The following is a 10,933-nucleotide window of genomic DNA, read 5'->3' as shown; positions in this document are numbered from 1 at the left end:
AAATTGTAATGCTTTCAGATATAATAATTCCTCCTAATCTGTTGTCCTCTCCCCTCTGCTGTCTGTAAAGGTCCTGTCACTGTGCCTGTTCTGAAAGAGAAGTCTGTAGATATTAGCATATGAAAGCACACTCTGATTGATACTACCTGTTGCCTAGGAATGAAATTGCTTGATTAAGGAAATTTATGGATTTGGCCAAATTTAGCTGCTTTGCTGTGTATACCTGATACAGAGGTGATCACCCTCATCTTCCCCTCCCTTCCTGTGTTTCAATGCAAGATGGATGGAAATTATATAGAAAAAGATGTGCTAATCCTTCACATGAAAGCAAAAAGATTCCAGGGGACCACAGAAAAATTAAACTTGTGCCTACCATGATTCAGCCTGCCCCTTGATCCTCATGACAATGCTAGAAGTGATTCAATGAGATTAATTTTTATATAATAAGAAACCTTGTCATGCAGTAAACCATAATCAGTTGTGCTCACTAGAATATACAGATATTTTCATACCCTTGATATATATACCCTTAATATATATACTCTTGGAATGTATGACCTCTGAATCCTCTGTTTTTTTCATCTGAACCTTTCTGACGCATATTAAGCAAATATTATGCTTAAAGTAATAAGGGGTAAGTTTTTTGTCCATTTCTCTTCTGACAATCAAATCTCTGAAAATTGTCTGTATGGAGGAAATCAAATCCCCCTGTTCTCAGACTAAATCTGAACCTGATGCCACCCTCAAATATTCATGCATATAATTTAATGGGCTCACTCATGACGTACAAGCGCCATTTAGCTCAGCTCTAATATATAAGATACAACAAAAATAGAATCAGGATTATAATAGATACGTTTTAGAAATAAAGAAACTGAAACAGAGGTGCCATCATCTAACCAGGTGGCAAAAGTAGAATTCAGGTTTCCTGAGCAGAGGTAGTTGAATGGTTGTCTGCCCTGAAAGAAGTTGATCTTCTAGGAAAAAAAGGCTGTCTTTGTTTTGAAAAAATATGGGAAAAAAGATAAGAATTTCTAAATATAGAGAAATAAAATTCAAAACAAAACTGTAGAAATGTTGCAGTATTCTTAAACAAAGGAGTGTAGAAATCCAAAGCCTAAGGCCTCCAATTTCAACTAAAACTCCCAGTGCTACTAATTTCTAAGCTACTCCCCATACCTAATCAAAGGTAAAAGGAACAAAACGCTGCAACAAGTCTCAAGATGGCAGCTGAGTTTACAAATATTTGAAAATCTTGAGTTACCAGATTCAGAGTGAGACACATCCTAGCTGCCTATCCCAAGATACAGCTCAGATCGCAAAGGCAGAAAACCTGGAAAAACTACATAACCTGAAAAGCCTCACCTCAGGCAGATCTCTGATCACTTCTAGATGCTTTGTCAAGGACTCTGGACCCCTAGCCCATACTTGTAGTTTAAGTTTTGCAGATGGACATGTGAGCCACAGGCCACAGAATCCCAGATGCAGCAGGAACCAGCCACCCTTGTAAATATTCAGGAACCCAGCAGGGATTTCAACTGTCTTTCCTAATTTTTTACGAACAAAAATTTCTAAATAAAATGTATTTGGTCATAAAGAAACCAGCTATATCTGCTCTTGATTCCTAGTTCTTTAGATACTAGATCACCATTTACATGGTCCTGAATGCAAACACTAACAGTGTTTGGTAGTTTTTAAGTATAGACTTCATTGAGGAGGGCCTAAATTTAGTCACTTGTACTACATTTAAACTGCCTTGGTGGGAAATACTTCACTACATATGAAAAAGTCCCTCTCTCTCTCTCCCCTCACCTACCCCATTCCCTTCCTTCATGCAACACTACTTTTGGATCATAAAGACAGTTTGGGGTAGAGGACAACATTGGCAGGGCCTTGCCCATCTTACAGGGTTGTACAAGGATATCTGATTTTGCTGAAGGAGAACTCTATAAAGACAAAGGGATCTACAAAGACACAAGAGACCTCTAGAAGCAGAAACTTTCTTTGTGATAGCTGCTTTAAACAGCATATCAATATCTCATAAAAATGGTGAGCCATGTTCAGAAATCATGGGATAAGCTTAGAAGTTAGAACTACGACTTATTTTCATGCCTTGTCTCCTAATTTCAAAGGTAAAAGTCACCTATGACATGCCATCCACCTATGCCTCTCAAACTAATCTTTAAAATCAGGGGAATGAGTAAGTTCTTTCTGCTTTTAGCAAATATTAAGTTTTCTTTTTAAATGGTTTACTACTCATATATTCAGCTGACTGGACTTTCCAGAGCCAAAACATTAATATCATAATAAACAACAAAGATCATAATAAAATGGCAAGAGTTGAGAGTATAAAAATGATTTTGACTCAGAAGTCTCTGTTCTAAATTGCATGGGAAGATCATGGAACTGGGAGAGAAGTTCTTGATTTTGACTGATTTTTTTCTCTTCCCAACTGATAATAGTCCACTGCAAAAAACATTCTGTTGCCGATAGTTCTCCAGAGGATAAATATAACAGTTCATACTCACTTTTCTTTCATAGTACATAGGAATGGTGCCCAAAGTTGATATGTAATAAATGACAAATTAGGAAAAATTTTCTTTTCATCCGAATCCTTTTCAATATTAACAGCAATGTTATTTTTTTGTTGCTTTGTTTGTTTGTGGAAGTTTTTCTCTTTGGTTTTTTGTTTGTTTAGCTAACCAAAAGACTTTCTATTTTTATTGCATATATCCAAATTTAAGCTCATTCTGCACTTGGCCCACAGATGCCTTAGGTAAAAATCTTTGTGCCAGCTGTAAAGGAATAGGACTCTTGGCCCCCAGCTGTATATGCCAATGATCTGGCCAGTAGATAACATAAATATCTACCTATTTTTGACAATATGAAACTGAGAGTTTGGTTTTGAATAGATATGTTTGAAATATCCTGCTTTTTGCAAACATTCTCAAAAGCTTTCTTTTCAGTTCTGCTAAGGAACAAAGAAAGTAAAATTGAAGACATTGTCACAAAATGAAATTGTCAGCTTTGGTTAGCAGATGTATATTTCATTGCCTTGTGCCTGTCATTAGTAGCCCTTTGTAGGAGTAGAAAATGAGGCTCTATTCACGTGGCACTTTGCGAAGTGTGTAAATGTTATCTTTTATGGGAATAAAGTTTCTGAGTCCAGTTTAAAATGAACACACTATTGTTATGAAAAAAGACTTCAGTAGTGGGGACATAATGACTGTAAGTCTGGAACAAATTTATCATTATGAAAAAATGCGCCCACCTTTCCCAATAATTCTCATTCATTATGGCAATCTTTGGCTGCTTTACCTTCGTGAATCTACCTAGGTTTCCCACTTTCACAAATCTTGTTCCCCCAAGACAGCTCTGTAATGAGAGTGAAGTGTTTTTATTATTGCTTTTGTTAATCATGCTTCCTGCATCCTGCAGAGTGCTTCTTACTCTAAACTGTGCCAGAATTATTGGGGAATTAATCAATACTTGTTACCAGTCATGATCACAGCTGTTAATCACAGCTGTAATTACCAATTGATTAATTAGTGCAGCCCTGTTCAAAAGTCAGGAGTCATTAAATTTCCAGTACACATAACTTTAAATTCAGCCCAGTATCCACAAAGCTATACAATTACATTTCAACCCACTGTAATTTATTTTAAAATGCTTTTTATTAATAACTTTTAATTATTACAGTGTTTTCCAGTAACCCAAACTGAATTCTTAATCTATATATAGCTTCTCACTGCATACCTAGTCTAAATACAATAATTCAAAGAAAATCCAACCTGCACATGTTTAGGGATCTTGCTTTGAATTACCCTTTCATTGTGATAGATGCCTTAGCTAAAGAGCAACATTTGGGTGTATTCCAGAGGCTGATACACTGAAATTATTTACTTTCTTCTGTGAATGAATGCAATTTATATTAGTAAAACAGCATTCCATTGTATCAACTTAGATACTGGTGGATTTTTACTGGACAGTGCATATTGTCTAACTCCTAATTCATTGACCCTTTTTCTCCATAGTTCCAAGCAGAAGACTCTCAGAATCCATTGCTTGAAGTTTTAACAGAGTATAAGGAGGTAAGTTACCTGTTACAAGATAAGCACATTTCCTTATGCTTTCTAGTTACTTAGAAAATTTATAATATTTTCTGGTAAACTCACCAGTCTGCCTTTGCTTTCTATGCTCCATTAAAATAACTTTGATTAAAATTCAAAGGTCAGTCTTTGATTTAAAACACACAGTTCTTCATTTGAAAGAGTACAAACCCCAGGCAGCTGTAAGAATACTAAACATCATCTACTTCACTTCTCTCATAACTTGTGTTTGTTTGTGAATTTTGTTTGGCAGCACGTGCTCACCCCATTGCTTTTCTGGCTCCTTGGTCAGCTTTTCTTTCTCCTATTTCCTCTTCCTGTCCTCCTCTTTCCTTTATAATCAGCAACTCCTTTCTGTCATCAGATAAAATTAGTGATCTTTTACTTCATTGCCTTATTCTGATAAGGTTTAGACATGAGAAACTGATAAACCATTGCTCATAATCATCTTTTTCTGAAAGAATGTACTATTTGAATGTACCACCACCTGTTGCACATCTCATATTTTTTTATTCTCGAGCAAAGCACAAGGATTTTTCCTATCACCTCCTATGACTTTTCAGTGACAGACAAGAATATTGGGGAAAATTGGTCCCCAATAAATTAGTATCACCAATCCTGCCCAGTGATCAAGTGAAAATAATACCCTCCTTATAGACATATCTGCCTGCCTTAATCACCCCAAGAAATCAAAAAGCATTCAGCTCATAAGTAAACACAAAATGTTTTCATGTAATATATTGCTGTAACAAATCTAAAAATCTTTTAAATGGAGCCAGAAAAAATATTATTTAACTTTTATTTCATATGCTGTATATTTCTAAAAGGTTAAATACTATTTCACCATCTAATGGACACCAATATGAAATAAATTTGCTTTAAGGATATTAGGAATACCTAACTATTTTATCTAGAGCAAAAACACTTACATATTTTAGCCTGATTTAAAGATATTTAATGGTAGCTAAACTTTATCTTTCTATATGCATCTGCTCATACAAAAATATATCTACTGACTGACGTGCTGTTCCACTGGGCCAGAGGTAGTGCGTTTTTTGTTCCAGACGTAGTTACATTATCACACAGCATGGTTTTCTCTTACCTCTCGACTAGATAAAGCAGAGTAGGGAAAATAGAAAGTACTGAAAACATAATGGCCGGATCCCTCAGATTTCTTGATAGTGTTACACATTATAACCATATTAAAAGCAAATAGCTTTAGCAAGGATAATGGTGTCTTACAAAGAATATCCAAGGAATTAGGGGCTATTACCCAGTGGCTGAACAGCTCTGTAATATCTCTGGAAGTTCTGAAGCTGGGCTATGTCTACTCTTCTCACTGGATTTCTATTGCTGCTACTGATGTCCATTCTAAGTGCTGTCATTACAGCTTGCAAATTGCTAAGCCATGCAAATTCAATGCTCCTGGGAGCAGAATAATAAAGGTTATGCATTGTTAAATGCGTCAATGATTCAACTCCCATTTCCCCCAGCGCAATTTTATAGTGGATGCCCATTCAGCCTCACAGGGACAAATTAAAAAGGGTGTTTTCAAGCAATATCCATCTAAAGGATGAGGTGTCATGGTCTCCTGGCAAGTGACTACTTGGATGGCAGAGCAGTTTGATTTGCAACAGCTATAAACCAGCTATTTCTGACCCTAGAGCATAGCAGACTTAATTACGGTAGTAAGCTGTTTGCAGCAAATAATTTATATTGTGATGCCTTAGTTGGCACAAGAAAGAGGAGATTTGTCAAAATATACTAAGACAGCTCCCCCAAACCTTACTTTGTTTTGTAACTCAACAGTAAAAATCTTGGTTTTTTATGACAGAGACAGAATATAATCAAGGGAAGGTGTGTCTTCCTCGTCCTTAAGGCCATATTTTCAGTTCCAAAGAGTCTTAGCTGACAGGCCAAACATATTGTGCAGAGTCTTTCAGAATAAGAAAAATGTTGGGGGTTTTGGTTTTTCTTGCTTTCACAAGAACTACAAGTTACAGAATGACAGCCTTTTGGCCAGGCTAGAGAAAACTTTCAAAGCTAACTGTGTAACAAATGAACCACCCAGTCCTAGCTGCTGCTTACTTTGTCTCTTGCCATCAGACTGTAGAGGTACTAGTGACTTAAGACAGCTTTTGCCATCATTCCCTGGCTGGTAACCCTGTTGAATAGTTAAATAAGAAGGAAATGTCATTGACAAGAATGCACAATTTGCACAGTTTATGCTTTAAAATGATTAGAGAAATTGAATCTTGAAGGGCAGAGAACTTGATATATATTGAGTTCTAGCAAAATTTTCAGCAACTCACTTTTTTCATCCCTGCTTTCACTTCACAGTTCCCACAGGAGCTGTTATCCACAAGTTGAGAAAAGCTCTTTCAAGCTTGGATGGATCATTATCTATTGTCTGTGTCTTCATTTGGTACCCATCTGACAGATGAGCAAAGAAAAAGAGTATTCAGGACAGCAAACTAAACATTTGTTTCTATCAGGTCACACCTGTAAGACCAGATAACTGAAAATGGGAGATGGGAAACTAATTCTTTTTTTGTTCTCTACATGCCAACTCTCCCTCTTCCCTCTCTTCTGTACCACAAGCCTAGAGGCATTGTTCTTCTGGACCTCACCTACTCCTCACAGTACCATGTTGTGCATGATCTTAGTTCTGAGGGGCAGAGATTTCTACACATACATCAACAAGAGGTCTCAAGGCACCATGCAATTTTTCACAGTGAATAAAGCATCATATACTTCAGTTTATGAAGCAAGTTTCCCTGTTGGTCTTGTTTGATGTCTGCCTAGTGGAATGAGTTATGGGAGAGACAAACAACCTCTCTCATTTTCCTGTTTAATAGCTTTTGTTTTTCCAGAACAGTGGAATATCAATAAAAAGTGAAGTTATTTTATCACTGTTATTTACCAGAGCATGGCACTTTATGCTTTGCTAATCTGTAAGACTCAATTTTGACACAGCCCTTCTGCTCTTATTTTATAAACAAGGTGGCCAATCTCACATATTTCACTAAAGAGAATAAAGGATCCAGATGCCAAATTCTTAACCCCAGTTAGCGGAAATAATGTCATTATTAATAGACAAAAATTAGGGTACAGTCTTTGTCTCCATTTGAGAACACACAGTCTGAGCAATGTATGTACAGATTTAACATTACTCTGATCATCTTCCTTCCACATAGATTCCAAATTATTAATTGGATCTGTGAAAATGAGGCAAAAGGTCACCCCTCTGGCAGCTAGGCTGTCAAAGTCACTAACTACTTTGATAAATACAGGCTCTGATGACTTCCTGAGGCTGTCTTCAGCCCATCAGATATTCTTGTGCATATTTTAAAAAAATAATTTATCTTCTCATATACTTTATTTTTAGTCTTGTCTGTTCCTACAAACAGGAGGATGTAAACAGAGTGAGAAAGGAGTATTTTAGAACTAAAGTCTCATAAGCTTATATCAGAGAAGATTTGTCATGCCATGTTTTAGATCAGAGAGGTTGATGAGGAAATTTATGCCAGAATGTGCAATTTTAGAATGCGTGGTTTGATTGCCTGTCCTGGTTTTGGCTGGGAGAAAGTTCATTTATTTTTAGTAGCTGGTAGAGTGTTGTGTTTTGGATTTAGTATGACAATAGTATTGACAACACATTGAGATTCTGGTTGTAAGTAGCACTTCTTCTAACTCAAGAATTTTCTGTTTTCCAGCCTCTGACAAGAAGCAGGTACACAAGAAGCTGGGAGGGAGCATAGCCAAGACAGCTGACTTGAACTGGCCAAAGGGATTTTCCACCCCATAGGATGCCACACCCAGTATGTAAACTGGGGGAGTTGTCTGGAAGGTGCTCAGGGACACTCAGCTGGTGATGAGAAACTGAAATGTGCACCACTTTTTTCTCTCAAGTGTTATTTCTTGTCTTTCTCTCATTTCCATTAAAATTATTACTATTATTGTAATGGTAATATTTTGTTTTGTTTCAATTATTAAATTATTCTTATCTCAATGCACAAGATTGCCATTCTTATATTTCTTCTTGTCACAGGAGAGTGGGGAGCAGACTGAGCTAGCACCTGTGTTGCCCTTAGTTGCTGTCTGAGACAATGACACTGTACTAGGGTGAGAAGAGGAATTTTTATTAAATCAGTTGCAGTTTCGCAGATCTACAAAAGTAAAAGACATATAGTGGTTAGATTTGGAATAAATGATGGAACACATCACTAATATAATTTTGCTCTGACAAATGTTGCAATATCTGTGCTGTCAGAGCTCTGACATCTATAAGGATGTGCTTAGTACTCACACTATTGTGATTTATCTCACAGGAATAAAAATTGTACTGCTTGATTCCTGGAAAATTATTTCCAGTAAACCAGTGATCTTTAGGAGCAAAATAATCAGACATATGCAGCTAGTGTACTGTAAGCATAACTTAGACACTGACGAAAGAAATAAACAGAATCACTCCCATAAAACCTTCACAAGGATCTAATCACAACCAGGTAAGCAAACCAGGTCATAATTATGTAATTGTTTTCCCTTACTAGGGTTTCTATGACACTCTAAGGCATGAAAGGGCTCAGTAGATGTTTTTTCTCTCACGCTGATAGTAAAAACTGTTTCCAAGCCACAGGTGTGAAAAACTGAGCGTTGTGCGCACCTTGGTATGCTATCATACTATCCTCCAGAATGATCCCCCATAACATGGCTCTTTTCAACTGTTTTCTGGCACAAGACACTTGAGCAGAGAGGAAAAATATTTATGGGTTTTAACTTACAGAAGGCAAAAAAATAGTATGGTGGAATGGCTATAATTGTCTTAATAAATTACTCCAAAGCTGTATAATTTGTGTGTACAAAACACTTTTTATTTTCCTGTGAAGAACTAAGGTTGGAATTATTTGTATAAGGTGTGCTTGCTTCTCAGCAGCTTCTGGTCTCTTCTCCATGGCCGTGCTGTCCTGCCAAAGCATAGCCAATTAATAATCTCTCTGTGAGAGGGAGAGTGGTCTTTTCCAACTTAATGAAGTGTGGAGTCTTTTTTGTTAAGAATTGGAAAGTACATCCCTCCTAAGAGAGACCCATCTGGCTTGTAGGAATTATCAAAGCAGGCTGTCTCAAATTTCTAAGGGATATAACATTATTAAATGAGACTGAAGGAGCCTATGACCTGTGTGCTTCTATGCATGGCATGGTTGTCAAGATCTTTCTTAGAAATACTCCTACATATTCTGTGAAGCTCTTCATGGAAGAGCTGAGCAGCGTGTCTGCAACAAAGATTCTACTTGTGAAAATAAAGGAGGTAATATAGAATTTGGGAAGTACTTTTATGCCTAAAAAGTTTTCCCTTGAAGTCAAAAGCACCAGAAAGATAGTTTCTGTAATAAATGCAATCAAAACTTATTATAATGAAGTAAAATCTGAACTCTATCAAACACCAACTCCTATGGGGAATCAATACCTCCCAGTGAAAACAAAGCATTGACAATATATCACTGTATCAGTGCAGAAAATGGGTTATTGTCCCAATATTTAACACTCACTAGCTGAGACAAGAGTTTCCCATGTCTCTGTGCAGCTGTACCAACAAGAGGAATATGATCTCATTGTATTCATTTATACAGTTTTGGTCCAGGTAGCAACTTCCATTTCCTGTTGTCTTGATTGTGTCTTCTCTAGGTGCTGGCCACGGGAAATGAGGAGGCCTGAACTGGTGAATATGTTATACCTGATAAAATAAACTGGAGCAAGGGAAGGAATGGGAGTCTCATCCTTCATTCTCTTTCTTAAAAACAATTGACTTGCAGACAGTGTAGGGAACTAAGCGAACTTCAACCTCCCTCATCTGTATTTTCCAAGATAAGCTGATGTTGCAAAGTAATTTGTGACCTTTGTGGTTCATAGTCTGTCTTGACACAAGTCCATGAAATTTCCTAGGTAATGCTGAGCAATGCTGTCTCCACCATACAGTTCTTAGAACAGCTTATGTTATCCAGTTCAGCTGCATTTTGCAGTTCTTTGGCTACTCTAGGGAAATTTATTAGGATGACAGTCTCCTAACATTCCATTGAACAAGGACACTTGGAAGACAGGAGTAACTTGATTTCAGTCATGGAACTTGAAAAAATCCCTTTCTCATGCAAAATGAAAATAAAGACTGTAACAAAAAAAAGTATAGACAGTATATTACAAGATTTTATCAGGATATGGACATCAGAAAAGTGCGAAAAGACATTTTTAACCTTCTTCAAAGTTGAAGTATACAGTATGTCTTCCTCTTTCTCTGTATGCAGTTGGCAGGCTATAGCCGAAATGTCTTGCAGAGCCTGTCCTCAGGAAATAAGAGTTAGCTGTGGAGGCATGGAAGCTTGTGAGCATCCACTCTTGTCTGATATCTGCTGTTTCAGCCTTTCAAGAATCAGAAGTGATGATGAATACGGTGTGACTGACTTACCATCTGCTTTTGGTGCAACATGTGACATATCACTTCATCAGAGACTCCTGAGAAACCTTATTCCTCTATATGCTTCCCAGCAAGTGCTATAATGATCTCCTAGAAAAGCCCATCATACCTGCAACTTACTTATCATATGAACACATTTTCTGAAGTTCCTGTTAAGTGCTGACAAATGGCCATTCTGTACAAAGAAAGCAGCAATTTCTGATAATAGGCAAACTAATAATGCTTCTTTTGTTTTTCCCTATCACATCATAGATCACAATGAAAATTCCTTAGACATCATTCATGTTCAGTAATTAATCTTTATCCCTATGGGAGAAAGCTTGGTGACACTTAGTATATGTGTATTTTTTAAGGT

The sequence above is a fragment of the Geospiza fortis genome, unplaced genomic scaffold (genome assembly GCF_000277835.1).
Source record: "Geospiza fortis unplaced genomic scaffold, GeoFor_1.0 scaffold66, whole genome shotgun sequence".
Taxonomy (NCBI): Eukaryota; Metazoa; Chordata; class Aves; order Passeriformes; family Thraupidae; genus Geospiza; species Geospiza fortis.
This window is presented reverse-complemented; position numbering follows the sequence as displayed.